This window comes from Anabrus simplex, chromosome 1, assembly GCF_040414725.1.
Source record: "Anabrus simplex isolate iqAnaSimp1 chromosome 1, ASM4041472v1, whole genome shotgun sequence".
Lineage (NCBI taxonomy): Eukaryota > Metazoa > Arthropoda > Insecta > Orthoptera > Tettigoniidae > Anabrus > Anabrus simplex.
In genome coordinates, this window is record NC_090265.1 from 1,481,453,633 (window position 1) to 1,481,472,283 (window position 18,651).

The following is an 18,651-nucleotide window of genomic DNA, read 5'->3' on the forward strand; positions in this document are numbered from 1 at the left end:
ATACTCACTCCCCAGAGGAGACAATAAAAGCAAGCACCTACAATTAAAAAAAGTAGATCCTACTCAGCTAATCAACAACGAAAATTACCAGAAAGCAACTGAAAAAATAAAAAATCACAGATAAACTTGAAGACTTAGTACACAACCTTAAACAAGTTGCAGAAGACCTGGCTCCAATTAAACCACGTAAAAAAACACCAATGGTGGAACAGTGAATGTGATGAAACAGTGGAGAAAAGACATCAGGCATGGCTATTACATCAATCCCAAAAATCAGAAATATCCTGCCAAAATCTAGTAAAACATAGAAAAGGAACTACCCAAGTCTTAAGAAGAATACAAAAACAGCATCATAAGGATACACTGCAGTTAATTGAAGAACAATTCAATAAAACTCAGTCAAGGGACTACAACAAAACCTTCAGAAAACAGCTCCAAAATATGAACCCCCGACCCTACTGATGAAGGATGAAAATGGTAAGCTGGCTCATAACAATAAAGACAATGTAGAAATTCTGGCTAAATATTTCAGCAAGCTTTTAAATTGTGAGGAACCTACAGAACTTTATCATTTGTACAAAGCGCCAGGAGAAGATCAGACCTTTGCGGAAATCTGGAAATATGCAGGAAGATCGGCAAAAGTTGCCCTCTATCAACAACCTGTCTCTATCTGGATTAAGGAAGAATTACCAGAACACAGAATAACAGCCCTCATTCACCCAATGCACAAAAAATGATACAAAACCAACCCTAATAACTACAGGGGAATCTCGCTCCTAGACATAACATACAAAATATTTTCAATAATCATGCTTAATAGGATAAGTTTACAACTTGAGAAAGATTTAGGGGAATATCAAGGAGGTTTCAGACCCTGGAGGAGCTGTCCTGATCAGATCATGTGTCTTAAGTTGATAATGGACTATAAGAGGAGAAGAAACAGAGATATGGTGAAAACATTTGTAGATTACGAGTGCATCCTTAGAGAATCTCTGTTTAAAATTATAAGACAGCTTGGACTACACCCCAAATTAATAAACATGATAAAAATGACTCTCACTAACACCAAATCAAAAGTGAAATTTAGGGGTGAAACATCAGAGATATTTGAAATTGAAACTGGACTACGGCAGGGAGATGGGCTCTCATTACTATTATTTAATTGTGCCCTAGAAATGGTAATGAGGGTATGGTTTATGAAACGCCCCAAGAAGATAAATATTGGCCAAGAAATCAAAACAAATTGCCTTGATTTTGCCGATGATTTAGCATTACTAGCAGTGGACATAAAAGAAGAAAAAATCTAGATACCCGAACTTCAAAATATTGCAAATAAAATTGGCCTGAAAATATAATTTGAAAAACAGAAATTATGCCCCAAAAACCTACAAACTAAACGAAGTTACCATAAATGCTAATAAAATCAAAATAGTAACTCAAATTAAATATCTTGGAGAAGTAATAACACATAACCTAAATGAAAAAACCTCAATCCAAACAAGAACAAATAGATTAGCTAAAGCACAAAAATTAACATGGGATATCTACAAAAAGAAATGTCTATCAATAAATGCAAAAATAAAACACTACAACACAGTTATAAAACCGGAAGCTACATATGCAGTAGAAACACTTTTTTCGCCTGAATAAACAATCAAAGACTGACAGACTTCAGAAAATTGAAAGGGGGATTGGAAGAACCAGCATCAACAAAAATTCTAGAAAGATGGACAGTGGCGGATAATACCTAACAAAGTCGTGTACAAAGAGCTAGAACCCATTACAGATACTATGCGTAAGAGGAGACTGGGATTCCTGTGACATATCATGAGGATGCAGGATTCGAGACTTATGAAACAACTAGTACAACACAATCTCATATCAAAGTATACCACAACAGGATGTAAAGGGATCAGAGAAGTAAGAGAGGATCTGAAGGAAATAGGCCTTACAACGGAAGACACCACAAATAAGACAAAACTGAATACAAAACGCAAGAATGCAAACCTCCGCTTTACCGTTACACAAAACAAACTAACGACACGAATATTTTCAACTGAGGAAAGGGCACGAAAATCGGAGTTTCTGAAGAAGTATTGGCAGGGCCGCAAAACCTGAAGAATCCCTTCAAAGAGACATGAACGATGGACTGACTAACGCGATCCTATGCGGTCACAAAAGAGGAAGAAGAAGAAGAAGAATGATCCACAGGTCTAATAACACACCATCTACATTATTATAATTGTGTGTATCCAATCGTCGTCTCTTTTCCCTATGGGTAAGGTGCGAAGTGACATCAATCTTCGTAGCGAGTCTTTAGACCGGATGCCCTTCCTGACGTCAGCCTCATCAAATGAGCTGAAGTGATTGAAGTGATAAATGATAATAGGAAGGATGAAATCCGGTGCCGGCACGTAGCTTACTCCTATTGAGTAACATCTGAGGATGTGCTCACGGTTTAACGTCCCCATCTGATGGACGAATCACCATCGACAGCGTCATATACCACCATAACAACACTGCGCAGAGGTTTGGAATTGAATCCAGGCTTTTGGCACGTGATCTAGTGATTAGAATTTTGCCCCAAAGGAGTTAATTTACTTGCTGGTAAATCCACCGACACGACGCCAACAATGTTTTTTTCCGAAAGTAATATTTAAGAAATGATTTAGGCACACTTTTCTCAAAAACCACAAGAGGCATTTCTCTGTAGTTGGGGGAGGTAGAATAACACCCACGGTATTCCCTGTCTGCAATAAGAGGCGAATAAAAGAGCCACAGGAGATGTTAACTTCGCGGGTGTGAGTTGGTGACCACGGGACCATTAGCTGAGTCCTGGCATTGTTTTCACGTACTTGTCCTATACTCCTTATTTTCATTTATCTTGTGTGACCTCCGTTGGTCAACTGTATTTCTTTGCCGATCTCGACGGTATTGTGCTTCCGAGACCTAGGGAGGCTTTCATTTTCACATCCTTCGTGGCCCTTCTCTTTCACTGGCCGATGCTTTCATTTTCCGAAATGTTGGACCCTTTCCAATTTTCCCTCTGATTAATGTTAATAGAGGATGGTTGCCCAGTTGTATTACCTCCTAAAACAATTAGCACCACCACCACCACCACCATCATCATCATCATCATCATAAGAGATAGAGCAATTAAAGACAATACACACAATTCTTTAATTACTTACCTGTAAAAGCCGCAGTGAAGAATTACCAAAAGGTTTTATTTAACCAAATTATAAGTAGTACGGGAAAAACAACCTCCTATTTTTAGTCTAAAATCCACTTTGGATGCAGACGTAATTAGTGTTGGTATAAGCGTTTTTAACCTACCACAAAATAAATTACGTCATAAAATAATAACTTGTATGTATACTGCACCTAATGTTGTGGCAGATATTTGCATTTTCATACGTAATTTATTGCTCTATGTCTCCGTATTGATTAACTGAAAGAGATATAGTTGATATCACGCAGGTAGTTAACCCTAGTTGATTTTAAAATGTGAGCAAACATTGGTTATCTTGGAACACACGCATTTTTAGAATTGAACCTGCAGAATGGACCTCAAAACATGCAAGTTTTACATCCAGACGCCCTTAAGAGAATGCGGATGAAGTGTTTAGATAATTCTTGGAATTACGCAAGGTGCTGTAATTTGACTGCATTTGCAGGTATATTTGTCCGCAGTGATAACCAACCAGAGAACAGTAAGTAGTACAGTGAAGTAGGTTCCTGTGTCGCATCATGCTGTCATTTTTTACTGATCCGATAACCAACCACCGTTATGCAGCTGTTAATGAGGACTTAAATCATATGAGAAACATGCTCTTGTGCATTTCATGAATAAATGTATTCATTTCATACGTCTGTGTTGTAGTAATACCGTAATTGCTACTGAAATATATGTCTAAACAGAAGGGTAAATTTAAAATGCAGGACTGTATTATGGCTCTCGTGGGTGTTGCCATCTAAACGTGTGATGCTACTCTGTTTTACGAACCTGAGTACTACAGCATGCTTCAAATAAATTATAGCTGTGTTTCCACTGCATGCAGATAGAGTCTACTCTGCTTCAAAACATTTTAATAAAGACTCAGAAAGTTAAATTAAATTCTCAATGTTCACTACAGTAAGTTGCTTTTGTCCTCAGTTATAATAAGCTGTTCGTTCGTCGCATTATGAATGTCACAGAAAAGGTAAAATCACTTCATTTTCACTTTCTATTGCTGGACCATGGCCTGCAGTGAAGTTTTCTGATGTGTAGTGCTTCTGTTCCATTAATACTTAAAGGGTAGGCCTATTCATGAATCGTTTTCATGTGCGTCAGTTATCTACTTTTGAACTAACTAGGCGTTTCCTCTTCTCTATCTGCTTTTCCTCCTTCATTTATTTCCTCTTCTTCTAGCTCCTCTTCTCTGTCTGTTTTTCTCTAGTGTCTTAATTGTGATAATAATAATAATAATAATAATAATAATAATAATAATAATCGTAATAATAATAATAATGTTATTGAGTTTACATCCCACTAACTACTTTTGCGGTTTACGGAGACGCCAGGATGCCGGAAATTTGTCCCGGAGGAACTCATTTACGTGCCAATAAATCTACCGACACGAGGCTGGCTTATTTGAGCAATTAAAAACACCATCGGAGTGAACTGGAATCGAAGCCTTTTGAGCTACTCAGCCTGGATATTATTATTATTATTATTATTATTATTATTATTATTATTATTATTATTATTATTATTATTATCTATTTTTGCTAGGGGCTTTACGTCGCACCGACACAGATAGGTCTTATGGCGACGATGGGATAGGAAAGGACTAGGAGTTGGAAGGAAGCGGCCGTGGCCTTAATTAAGGTACAGCCCGAGCATTTGCCTGATGTGAAAATGGGAAACCACGGAAAACCATCTTCAGGGCTGCCGATAGTGGGATTCGAACCTACTATCTCCCGGATGCAAGCTCACAGCCGCGCGCCTCTACGCGCACGGCCAACTCGCCCGGTATTATTCTCTTTCCTGTCATATTTTGCACTTCATTATACTCTATATCCCTCTAATATGCTTCTGTCTTCCGTCTTAAGATTGCATTCGAGAGATAGGGGGTTCGAACCCTACTGTGTCGGGCTGAGTGTCTCAGACAGTTGAGGCGTTGGCCTTCTGACCCCAAATTGGCAGGTTCGGTCCTGGCTCAAACCGATGGTATTTGAAGGTGCTCATGTACTTCAGCCTCGTGCTGGTAGAATTACTGGCACGTAAAAGAACTCCTGCGGTACTAAATTCCGGCACATCGACGTCTCCAAAACCCGCAAGTAGTTAGTGGGACGTAAAGCTAATAAAATAATTTGAACCCCACTGTTGGTAGCCCTGAAGATGTTTTTCCTTGGTTTCCCATTTTCACACCTTAATGGAGTCCATGAGCCATGGTAAATTCATCCCCATCCCTAGCCCTGTCCAATCCAATCTTCGTTATAAGACCTGTCTGCATCGATACGACGTTAAACAAGTAGTAAAGAAAGAAAATCGTATTCTATTCCTTTCTTTCTTCTTATTCGCGTTCCCATTACTAATAGATCAATCTTTTTACTCTAAGGGGAGAAATAATAGGATTTACCTTGTAGAGTCGGCCGTAGCCGTGTTGAAACACTGGATCCCGTGAGATCTCCGAAGTTAAGCAACATTGGGCGTGGTCAGGAGTTGGATGGGTTGCCGCGCGCTGTTGGTGGGGGGTAAGGGAATGGAGGAGCGGAAAGGAACTGGCCACCCTACCGCACGTAAACTCCGGCGGAGGTTTGGACCTGCCTTCGGGCAGAACAACCCTTACCTTACCTACCTTGTAGAGCAATCTGGTTTAGATTGAGTCCACCTCACAAGTACGTCTAGGGACACCCTTGCCCTAGGTAGAGGCCTAGCAGAGTAAAGCCCCTCCCCGGACAGCCTTGCCCAGATGTACGGGCCTAGGAGAGTAAAACTCATCTAGGGACACACTTGTTCCCAGGTAGAGGCCTAGCAGGCTAAAACTCTTCCAGGGTCTGCAATGTTCTGAACGGACGGATTTCTATAAACGATAGCTGATAATTGCTTAGCTTCTAGTACTATGAAGAACGAACTGTTGAGTGTTCACTTCTCTGATAGAGTGAGGGTTGTCAAGTTTCCATCGGTTCAGGTGGAGCCCGTACGTTGAGCATACCCATTGTTTTTGCGTGATTGTATTATATATATTTTTATAGCAGTGTTTTTTCTTAGAGCTAACGGCTGGCCAGCAATAATAACATAAACTTCTTTTCTTGCTAGTTGCTTTACGTCGCACCGACACAGAGAGGTCTTATGGCGACTATGGGACAGGAAAGGGCTAGGAGTGGGAAGGAAGCGGCCGTGGCCTTAATTGAGGTACAGCCCCAGCATTTGCCTGGTATGAAAATGGGAAACCACGAAAAACGATCTTCACGGCTGCCGATAGTGGGGTTCGAACCTACTATCTCCCGAATACTGGATACTGGCCACACTTAAGCGACTGCAGCTATCGAGCTCGGTATAACATAAACTAGCGAACACAAGTTTTATAAGAGAGGCGCTGTATATGCTACCTTTCACGACTTGTCTGGCTGGGGTTTGAGTCCAGAGTGCTGCTGAGCGATTGTGTTTGAATTTCCTTTGTGAATTGTAGTAGAGTGACTCATCTGAAACATTAGATTTGTTAAGCATCTTACGGTCAAACCCTCTAAGAAATTATAAAGAACAGTGAGATTTGAAAGCAAAACGGCCAACTTAACAATTTAATAATAAAGAGCTTAACCAAAAGCAAACACGTCAGTTGCAATCTTTGTGGTACGAGAAGTCCATCTGGTTTACAGGTAATAGTAAAATAAACAAAATATATTGTTCCATTTGCATTATGTTCAGTGAAAAAGATATAGTGTGACGCAAGTAAATGTATGTAAGTAAATGTATATACATACATACATACAATATCATTATAGACCGTTATGCCTTTCAGCGTTCAGTCTACAAGCCTCTGTAAGTTTTATATACATCGCCACAATCCTCTATTTGCAGCTAGTGCTGTGGTCTCATTAAGTTCTATACCTCTTTGAATCGTTAGAAACTGAGTCTAACCATAATCGTCTTGGTCTCCCTCTACTTCTCTTACCCTCCATAACATAGTCCATTATTCTCCTAGGTAACCTATCATCCTTCATTCGCCTCACAACCGAAGCCGGTGTATGCGTACAGCTTCATTCATCTAGTTCGTTCGTTATCTCCTCATTCCGAGTACCCTCCTGCCATTGATCCCACCTCTTTGTACCAGCAATCTTTCTCGCTACTTTCATGTCCGTTACTTCTAACTTATGAATACGATATCCTCAGTCCTCCCAGCATTCGCTCCCGTAAAGCAAAGTTAACCTGAAACAGGCCGATATAAAGTTTCGTCCGGGAGATGAGTTCCTTCTTACAGAACACTGTTGAGCTCACTGCATTAGCTTTACTAAACCTTGATTCAATCTCGCTTACTATATTACCATCCTGGGAAACACACAACCTAAATACTTAAAATTATCTACCTGTTCCAGCTTTGTGTCGCCAATCTGACATTCAGTTATGTTGAATTTCTTGCCTACTGACAACAATTTAGTCTTCGAAAGGCTAATTTTCATACCATAGATACTCATTGCACCTATTTTCAAGTCCCAATATATTAGACTGCAGGCTTTCGACACAATCTGCCATTAAGACCAAGTCGTCAGCATAGGCCAGACTGCTTACCGCATTTCCACCTGTGTGAATTCCTCCCTGCCACTTTATAAGTTTCAGCAGATGATCCATGTAAACTAAGAACAGTAAAGGTGAAAGATTACAGCTTTGTCTAACCCCTGTAAGTACCCTGAACCAAGAACTCATTCCACCATTAATTCTCACTGAATCCCAATTGTCAACATAAATGCCTTGGACTGATTTAAACAATCTACCCTTAATTCCATAGCCCCCCAGTATGTCGAACATCCTTTCCCCTCTGTACCCTGTCATTTGCTTTCTCTAGATCTACGAAACATAAACACAACTGTCTATTCCTCTCGTAGCTTTTTTCAATTACCTGGTGCATACCGAAAATCTGATCCTGACAGCCCATCTGTGGTCTGAAACGACACTGGTTTTCATTCAACTTCCTCTCAACCACTGATCGCACCCTCCCTTCCAAGACGCTAGCGAACACTTTGCCTGGTATACTAATCAATGAGATACCTCAATATTTGTTGCAATATTTTCTGTTCCCTTGTTTATACACTGACTGACAGAGCAAATGCAACACCAAGAAAGAGTGGTCAGAACTTTATGCCAATTGCAGGGTAGACTGACGTCACTGAGGTATGCTCATGATGTGAAATGCGCCGCTGTACTGCGCACGTAGCGAACGATAAATGGGACACGGCGTTGGCGAATGGCCCACTTCGTACCGTGATTTCTCAGCCGACAGTCATTGTAGAACGTGTTGTCGTGTGCCACAGGATACGTGTATAGCTAAGAATGCCAGGCCGCCGTCAACGGAGGCATTTCCAGCAGACAGACGACTTTACGAGGGGTATGGTGATCGGGCTGAGAAGGGCAGGTTGGTCGCTTCGTCAAATCGCAGCCGATACCCATAGGGATGTGTCCACGGTGCAGCGCCTGTGGCGAAGATGGTTGGCGCAGGGACATGTGGCACGTGCGAGGGGTCTAGGCGCAGCCCGAGTGACGTCAGCACGCGAGGATCGGCGCATCCGCCGCCAAGTGGTGGCAGCCCCGCACGCCACGTCAACCGCCATTCTTCAGCATGTGCAAGACACCCTGGCTGTTTCAATATCGACCAGAACAATTTCCCGTCGATTGGTTGAAGGAGGCCTGCACTCCCGGCGTCCGCTCAGAAGACTACCATTGACTCCACAGCATAGACGTGCACGCCTGGCATGGTGCCGGGCTAGAGCGACTTGGATGAGGGAATGGCGGAACGTCGTGTTCTCCGATGAGTCACGCTTCTGTTCTGTCAGTGATAGTCACCGCAGACGAGTGTGGCGTCGGCGTGGAGAAAGGTCAAATCCGGCAGTAACTGTGGAGCGCCCTACCGCTAGACAACGCGGCATCATGGTTTGGGGCGCTATTGCGTATGATTCCACGTCACCTCTAGTGCGTATTCAAGGCACGTTAAATGCCCACCGCTACGTGCAGCATGTGCTGCGGCCGGTGGCACTCCCGTACCTTCAGGGGCTGCCCAATGCTCTGTTTCAGCAGGATAATGCCCGCCCACACACTGCTCGCATCTCCCAACAGGCTCTACGAGGTGTACAGATGCTTCCGTGGCCAGCGAACTCTCCGGATCTCTCACCAATCGAACACGTGTGGCATCTCATTGGACGCCGTTTGCAAACTCTGCCCCAGCCTCGTACGGACGACCAACTGTGGCAAATGCTTGACAGAGAATGGAGAACCATCCCTCAGGACACCATCCGCACTCTTATTGACTCTGTACCTCGACGTGTTTCTGCGTGCATCGCCGCTCGCGGTGGTCCTACATCCTACTGAGTCGATGCCGTGCGCATTGTGTAACCTGCATATCGGTTTGAAATAAACATCAATTATTCATCCGTGCAGACTCTGTTTTTTCCCCAACTTTCATCCCTTTCGAACTACTTCTCCTTGGTGTTGCATTGTCACTGTCAGTCAGTGTAGATAGGTGCAAATTGCCTATTTTGTCCAATCTGAAGGTACCTTACTAACACTCCATGCTAATCTTACTACTCTATGAAGCCACTTCATCCCTGCCTTCTCGCTACACTTCACCGTTTCAGGTCTATGTTAATTCAGAAGCTGCACGTCTTCAGGCAACAAAGCGTAATGAACAGGTAGAATCAAATGGACAGTTCTCGGACGAATAATTCAAACAATCACATATTTGTGCAAATAAGAAATACATTTACTTGGCCATTGAGAAGATGAAGCGAATAATACAGGCAATTATTTAGAACGTTTAAATTTACTTCTTCAGAATAATGAATCGGTTATACGAGGCCGTTTACAGTCTGCACCAACGTTCAAGGGGACTTCAGCAGAGATTCAAACTGGAATTACTCAGGTCATAACTTCTGTTGTTCAGGATAAAATGATGCCAGAATATTAAAGGTGTTCTTTTGTTTCATTTCAAGCCGACGAGACCTTAGATGTGTCTTGCAAGGGCCAACTAAGCAAAATTTTCCGATACTGTGTTCAAGATACGATTGAATTAGGTTTATTAGCTCCAGTTTATAGAACTAGTGAATGAAAAATTCAGGTTTGGCAGGTATCATTCGTATGAAGGAGTGGAATATAGATAAAAATAAAGTCATGATGCAAACCTACAATTGTTGCTGGGTAATGGCAGACAAGCAAAGGGGTGTACAACATACTGTAGAGCAGTTTTGTCCTCATTGCGATCATTATTCAATGCTACGCACACCAGTTGAATCTAGTATATGGTTCGCAAACAATAAAACAAGAATGTTTATTTTGTATGTAAAGGCATTTCATGTTTGTCATCAAGTCGTCCAAGCGTACTGTATTGCCTTTTGAAAAGCGATTTAAGTTGCTGCAAGCCTGGGCTTCAAGATGGAACTTTCACTCGAGGGCAGTCACAACTATAGTGCAATATTTAAATGAGTTCTTGCAAGCTTAATAATCGACGACGAACATTCTCACTGGAACTATGACGCTATGAACTGTGCAAAGGGACTGATTAAGTAGATGGATAACACAAACCTTGTGTATGACATACCTGTTGTGCGTTTACGAAGCATGCTTTGCTCACATTGACACTTTGTTTAAAGTTATTTAGTCACTAATTGATATGATGTGACCGTGAGGCCACCAATGAGTGAACAGGTGTTGGTGCGGCTTGTGTTCGCTTGTCGGCGAGATGGGGTGCGCGCGACCTTGGACAGGGGCGAGAACGAGTTTTTTTGTGCAGAGAGCGGCCGGCTGGCTAACGGAATAAAAAAAAAATGAAGGTTGGCGAGTGAAAGAAGGAGGCCAGCGCGTGTCACCTGTAATTGCAAGGAACGATATGAATGAAATATTTGTAATATCTTTGGTGGCGACGTGCATAATTACGGAAGGCTCAAGGACTAAATTAAAATAAACTGGATTAAAGAATAGCACATTTGGAGGATATAAATTAAAAACTGAAATTTTGAAATGATTTACACGACCTTGTGGCTAAAATGGTGATGAAGTTGTAGATTCGTACAGTAGAAGAATTTAGTTCCTAAATTGACTTTACTTCCGTGCATGTGCACCAGACATGATATTTAAGTCATGTGATACGAATACTCACTCTCACACACTGGCGTGTCTTGGACTATCACCTTCAGTCGCTCAGCGTGGAACGTCGTGAATACTGGCTTCATTCCTGTGCTCTACACCTCTGAAAATTGGATACAATTTAGAACAGTGCTGTGATCAGACGTCGAACGTGCAGACATTAATCCCTTAAGTACGTGTCATTTCCAAAATACTGTTACGTGTGTGTTTGGAGTTTATGCTAAAACATTTTGTGTAAGTTTCAGCTTTCTTACGAGTGGACGCGGAAGACGTGGACGTGAATATTTCCAGAAGAGGACGGAATCTCACATCATGGATTACCAGTGCTTCACCATGAAGTTCTAAACCTTTGACCATCGTTGGCGGCGTCGGAATGCAGATTCTTTCATCCTGGCATGGCTGATTGAGAACCCAGACTTCCAGACATGAAGATATCTCTATAAGTTAAGTCGATTACGTCTCATTTATATCTGTTCTATGTAGTTTTGTTCTATTCTTTCTTTCTTCTTAGTAAGCTATTTTGATACATTTTATGGTTGTTATTTGCTCGAATACGTCGTAAAACTGACACATGTGATTACTTAATGACCATGTGGCCATGAATTTGACAGTGAGGGTTCTGATAGAGTTATCCATGTGTTATCGACACCATCTTTGCTTATTGAGTAAATTTCGTCACGAATATGAATTAATTTATGTCCGATGGATTTAATGGTAGGATATTTCGTCCATATTTTCTATATTTTCCTTGTAATGGAACTTCTACTTGTACCTCGTGTCTGAGACAACGTGTCATCGGGATATTGAGTCCGAATTCTATGTACGAATTTAATGTGAACATGTGCATTGGGAGCATGTGATAATTAGTTGGAGTAATTAATCATCGAGACACTTTTAAGTGGATATTATGTATTTGTAGGACGTTGGTAGGTCCTGATATTTCACGGCTACACATATTTGAGATTAAGATGCGACAAGTTAGGGTCGTCATTGTGGTACACTGTACGTGTAGAGTATATGGAATAATTGGCATGAATTTTCGTGAAACTGAGCTTTTCACATGTTTATGGATTATTCGCGATAAATGCAGTGTAGTCTAATGTTAGTGTCTTCAGATGAAGAAAATGAAAGTCCATGTTTATCGATGTATTTTTAATTCGTGGGAATATCCCAAATTTTCTCAAGTAATCCAGTAATTTCAATCTCAAGGTACAGATGAATGTTCGAGAAGGCCTTAGGTCTAAAGAACAGGTCTTCGACGAAATACCTAAATAATATCTGATTCGTGACTATACCAGCTCATTCGTTGGTGCAGTTTTTCGCCCTCATGTGATAACTCAATCTTGCTGTAACTCAATAAATTTGTTAACAGGAGAGTAATACGGTTGATCGACACTCGTCGACATGTACATAGTGTAGATATTTTCTTCTTGGTACTCACAGTCTTCTTGACAATTTCCGTAGTTAGCTGTAGAAGTAGTTATTTGTTAGTATTTAGAGGATTATTTTTTATGTGTTCTATTCTGAAACATGTGACACTGATATTACCGATTGATAGTGGACAGGATTTCCACATGGATGGTATTCTTCACATTTACTTACGTTTGCAAGCCCAGAAGGCGTTTTATTTTGTTTAATTATTGGTCAAATACTTAACGTTCAGTATAAATTCTCACGAAAGGAGATGTGAGACGACGTGAACAGGTATATCCGACGTCTCGGATTAACTTAGAGAAAACCAAGGCAAATTCAATTTTTCATTTTATTGTTAAGATAACGACTGTAAATTTTATTTTTGCTATAAGTGTTAACTTTTGAATCTTGGATATTTCTTTATTATAATCGTTCTTACAATTACTGCATTTTTTCCAGATTATCGATGAAGGCTTGGCCCAGACCTCATTTTTTCTGAATGAAAAATTTTAATTCTACTTTAATTAAATAACTTAATAACTTTAAAGACGAAAAAAATAAAAAAAATTTCACAATGTAAATACTCTGTTAGAATGTCAGGGAAACAACTGCCGTGTACCATCCCATTTGTTTGTGCCTAGGTTTGTTACATCAAGAGCCATATTAAATTCCATAACGTAACGATCATAATCATAATCATAGATTTCAGGATGGCCAATACTGCATTCAATTAAATAAAAGTGTCATATTGTTCTATACTTGGAACGTGCTTATTTGATGAACCCTATGAAAATCCTGCCACATTCATTTATTTTATAAGCCTACAGCCACCGAACTGAGCACCCCTGGGGTGTCTCGTGTTCGCTGACTGACTATGACGGGCACAATAAATGCTTGCCATAATGAAATAAAACTTGTCATTGTAGACGTACAAAACCTAAGAGGCTTTCATTGAACAGTGCGTACAAAAAAAAAAGTCCACTTTCATGGAATGTAAGTTTTATTGACTCTGAAAAGGCTAGGATGAAAGCACTGACATATGAAATCATCCACTACCAAGTTATTAAAATTTAATCCAGATTTGAAGATTTTAAACAGTTCCAGTTTTTTGAATTAGTGAATAAAAACATTTATAAAACACAACAATTTCCTAAGACGAAACCGTCCAACTAAGAAAGCAGTAATCTGGTTATTTTAATTTAGATGAGCTTGAAAATGAGCTATTTGATATTTACGCAGATGATCAAATGTATTTATCACCACCTACTAAAGTATTGGGTTGTGAATGACCCTAGACTCCGTGAATGAGTAGGTCACTAAGTTACTGCGTTTCGTTGCAGCATTATCCCGCTACCACTGTAAGTAGTGAGGAGGCCATGAGTGCAATCAAGAGGGTTAAAACCTTTGAAAGAAACTCAGTGATGGATCACCTTTTGTGTGATATAAGCCTTTTAGCAGTAGAAAAACTTTCAGGAGAACTATCCTCTGATGATGCCTTTATTGGCTCATTGACACGTCTGCAGCAAAAAATATAATTTTAAAATCGATTGATGTGTTTGGTGTATAAGTCAGTTTAGGTAATTATTACAATGTTCAAAATATAACCATTAATTTCATCGTAGTTATTTTTTTATTTCATTGTATGTGTTTAAACTTACTGTAGGAGCACCATTCGACAAAGTGCACGGGTGTTTATTATATCTAGCACTTGGGTGTTTAAATTATAGCGTTCCCAATTTTTATTACACTACGCCACTGCATGTTTCCCTATTCAGCAGAGACTCGCTTCATTTTCCTGGGGAATATTTTATGAGTTAACGCTGTAAGAGGAAGTAGATGATGTGTCCTGAACGAAATGTAAGGATGGGGAAGTTGAGAGTGTGTTGAAGTCGTGGAGGGTATGGCCGGGAGGGAAGCAAGCCGTCAAAATGCTGTGTTAATCACGCTCCTCAATAATAAAGAAGAAGAAGAATACTTTGGCTACGTCGCCCTAATACATGGAAGGTTTCTGAGGAAGAAAGGCTAGGAAAGGGCTACGACTGGGAAGGTAAGATATCCTCAGTCGTGCTGCATGGCATTTTTGACTGCCTTAAATATAGTCGGCCCTAATCAGCTTAGTAACAATGAGGTGCTTGTTAAATGTATGACGGAGTTACAGCAAATACCTCAAATAACACAGACCTCAGCTGGAATCGAATAAATATTAATCATGTTGTTCTTTTTCCATTTAATTAACTTCTTTTACTGTTTTCGTGAACGCTGATCTACCGGAGTTCGTTCTCACAGGAGTTCTTTTACTTTCTGGCAAAACTGCCAACACGAGGCTATCGTGTATGAGCACCATCAAATACACTGGCGGTAAAATATCCAAGCACCAAGAAGGGGTTAAGCTAGATTAACGAACGTTGGTAGGCGTGTTTATTCATCTGAAAGATGACGGTGGTATAAATTTCTTGTAAATCGCGTTAGCTTGGCGCTAGTAGTGGCCCCATGACGTTGCACATCAGGTTTGCTTTAAAAACGGACTGTACTGTGCGAGAGCGTTAGTTACCTGTGAAATAGGACGGAGTAACTGTGAGTGGGTCAGGAATGCCTTTACGACGACGAAGAGGCCAGTATCAACAGCTCACTGCTGTTGAACGAGACTGTATAATAGGGCTACGTGAAGGTGGATTTTCCTTCTACGCATTACAGAACGACTTAGCAGGAATATATCAACTGGCAGAAATGGTCACTAGAAGGTACGCTCACAAGAAGACCGGGCTCCGGACGTCCCCGTGGCAGCACCGAGAGGGAGAACCGCCGTAAGCGGCGTATGGCTGTGGCGCAGCGGACTGTATCTGCAGTAGCAATTCGAGCGGCAGTTGGCACCACAGTCTCACAACCAACTGTTCGAAATCGGTTACTTGAAGGACAAACCCGAGCCAGACACCCTGCGGCGAGCATTCCACTTACCCCAAACTACCGCCGTCTGCGAATTCAGTGGTGCCAAGCGATGGAGTGGAGATCCGTTGTGTTTTCCGATGAAAGCCGGTTCTGCCTTGGTGCCAATGATGGCCATGTGTTGGTTAGAAGGAGGCCAAGTGAGTGCCAGCATTCCACCTGTCTGCGGCGTCGACATACCGGACCTACTCCGGGAGTTCTGGTCTGGGGAGCAATTTCCTATCACAGCAGGAGCACGCACCCTGACTGTAGATGTGTACGTTCATCTGGTGAATCGACCTGTTATGGTGCCATTCGTGAACAGCAATCCCGGGGGTGTTTTCCAACAGGATAATTCACGCCCCCATGTCACTGTTGTATCCCAACGTATTCTGCAGAGTGTCGACATGTTGCCTTGGCCTGCTCGATCCCCCGAACTGTCCCCAGTTGAGCATGTATGGAACATCATTGGACGACAACTCCAGCGTTATCCACAACCGGCATTGACCGTTCCTGTATTGACCGCGAATTGCAACAGGCTTGGCACTTCATCCCATAAACTGACATCCGGCACTTATACGACACAATGCATGCACGTGTTCATGCCTGCATTCAACAGTCAGGGGATTAGGGCCTACACCGTTTATTATTAATTATTATTAATGGACCAGCATGACATATTTCCGATGGCTTTTCTGGTGCGGATATTAACCTGTAGTCTTGTACCTTTAATCAATTAAATATGATACCTCGACAAATATATAGCCAAAATTTCCGTGTTCTACATTCCTTATTTCATGGTGTTTGGGTATTTCTTTTTCCGCCAGTGTACCATTGGACTGATGTGGGATTGAACCCACCAACTTGGGATCAACCATCTGATCTACTAAGCCCGGCAGCTCGGATCGAAGGCGTTATTTTGCAAACACAACCGAGTGTGCGAATGATATCGGCACAAGGCACGAAATACTCTACCTAAGGTATGGGATTTTCTAATTGTGCGAAACCAGTCGATCCTGGGTTTAAACTTTCATTTGAAAACTCACGTGGCGTCAGGAAAGGCAACCGGCATTAAATCCCTGGCTAAAAACAAAAAATCAGTCTGGGTGACTCCAGTAAATCCTAAAATACCTAGGATAAGTTAAATAATGTATTATTGATATTATTATTATTATTATTATTATTATTATTATTATTATTATTATTATTATTATTATTATTATTATTATTACGGAGTTACCCGTGGACCAGCAGAGGTGAAACAAGGTGCCGGGTTGAATGGGTCTAACTACTATATCACGAATTGATTTAAAACTTTAACAGAGGTAATATTTCTTTAGAATTTCAAAAATCAACAAATAACAATGTAACAGGTACCAGTAGCAATGAACAAGTCTAGGAAAGACAAGATTGGAGGTATACACAGATCTTGGGCTTTAAGACCTCACTTTACAGTTCCTGAGCTCCCAGCTCAAATTTACAAAATTTACACAAGGGCAGAAATCCCTCAATACCTGGAGCGCTAGATCCCAACATACACTATCCAGCCTTCAAAAGGCATTCAGTAATTTTACTTTGAAAAAGAGCTAACAGGCTCTCAGTTTTCAAGCCTACTCAAGGCAACACCCAAAATATCTTACATCTTTTGGCCTTCCATGGCCCAGCTTACAAATTGAAACAGGGGTATCTCGTACCCAAACTATAGGGCCTTCGTGTAAAAAGAAATAGCAGTTAGATAAATGACCCGAACACAAAATGAAAGGAGGCGAATGCTTGCACTCCTAGATATGAATTCTTAAAACCTGAAGGGAACTAGGCCGATGAAATAGGGGCTATTCTCAAACTATGGAGGTGACTCCTATAAGAATAAATTAAGACTTTACGGAAAGGAAAAAAAAACCGTTACAAAACGTAGTCACCTCAAACGAATATGAAGGTGAGCTCGAGAGGGTACATCACTCTCTATCCCCGATTCGACAGTTAAAGATTTTATCAAGTTATTACATAAGCCGGCAGGAGTTACATTTTCAGAAAAATAGGTTACATAGTTATAGTTTCGGACCTCTCCCCCGGGTTAAAATGCAGAGCTGGCAAGAAATAAAGATGTTAATTGGCCATTACCTTGTCGCTGTACTGCTGCATGATGAAAGAGGCGCCTCCCACCTCCTGCTTGACACACACACACACACACACACTAGTTCAGATGATGATCAATTGGCCAAGAGACGTGAAAATCCGCAGTTTATAAACCCTCGGGGAAATTTCGAGACCTTTCACGAATAATCAAGACACACCCACAGGATTTTATTCGTTAACTTCAAAAGTGACACTCAGAGAATCGAGGAAGAAACCTGTTATAGGCGGAAAATTAATTACAGAAATTCGTGATTGGCTAAATTCAAAACTGGCGGAAAGAAAAGATAAATATTGCCAACCCAAAAATGAATGAACATAACTTAGTAAACAAAAACTTATGAATACAAAACTTCTTCAAATCAAAGGTTCTTTCACTTCGCACCAGGGTGCATGATCATAGTTTTCAGCAGTGACATCTATGGAAGAATGTCCAAACTTCTTGATGAAGGGTAAACAAAGCAAGTAGAAATTCACACAGTACTGGAAACTTCACAATAACAAAATTACGTCAAATTACAGTAGTGACATCTTCTGAGTAAATATGTAAGTAGATCCAGTTTCCAGTTTCAATTTCACGGTTCCTCCAGTAGAGGAGTTCTTTTTTTTTTTTTGGCGCAAGATTTAAATGCGCGGCGTTAGGGTGTACCTCCCGGTACAATTATTATTATTATTATTATTATTATTATTATTATTATTATTATAAAATGAATAATTGACGTTATCCTTCCAACCATAACTCATATATTATTACCAAATGACTGGCACATATCCATCGCTATGGTAATCAGCCGTTGTCGTCCCACTCCCAGATATGCTTTTTACCGAAGAGGTGAGTGACTAAGTTT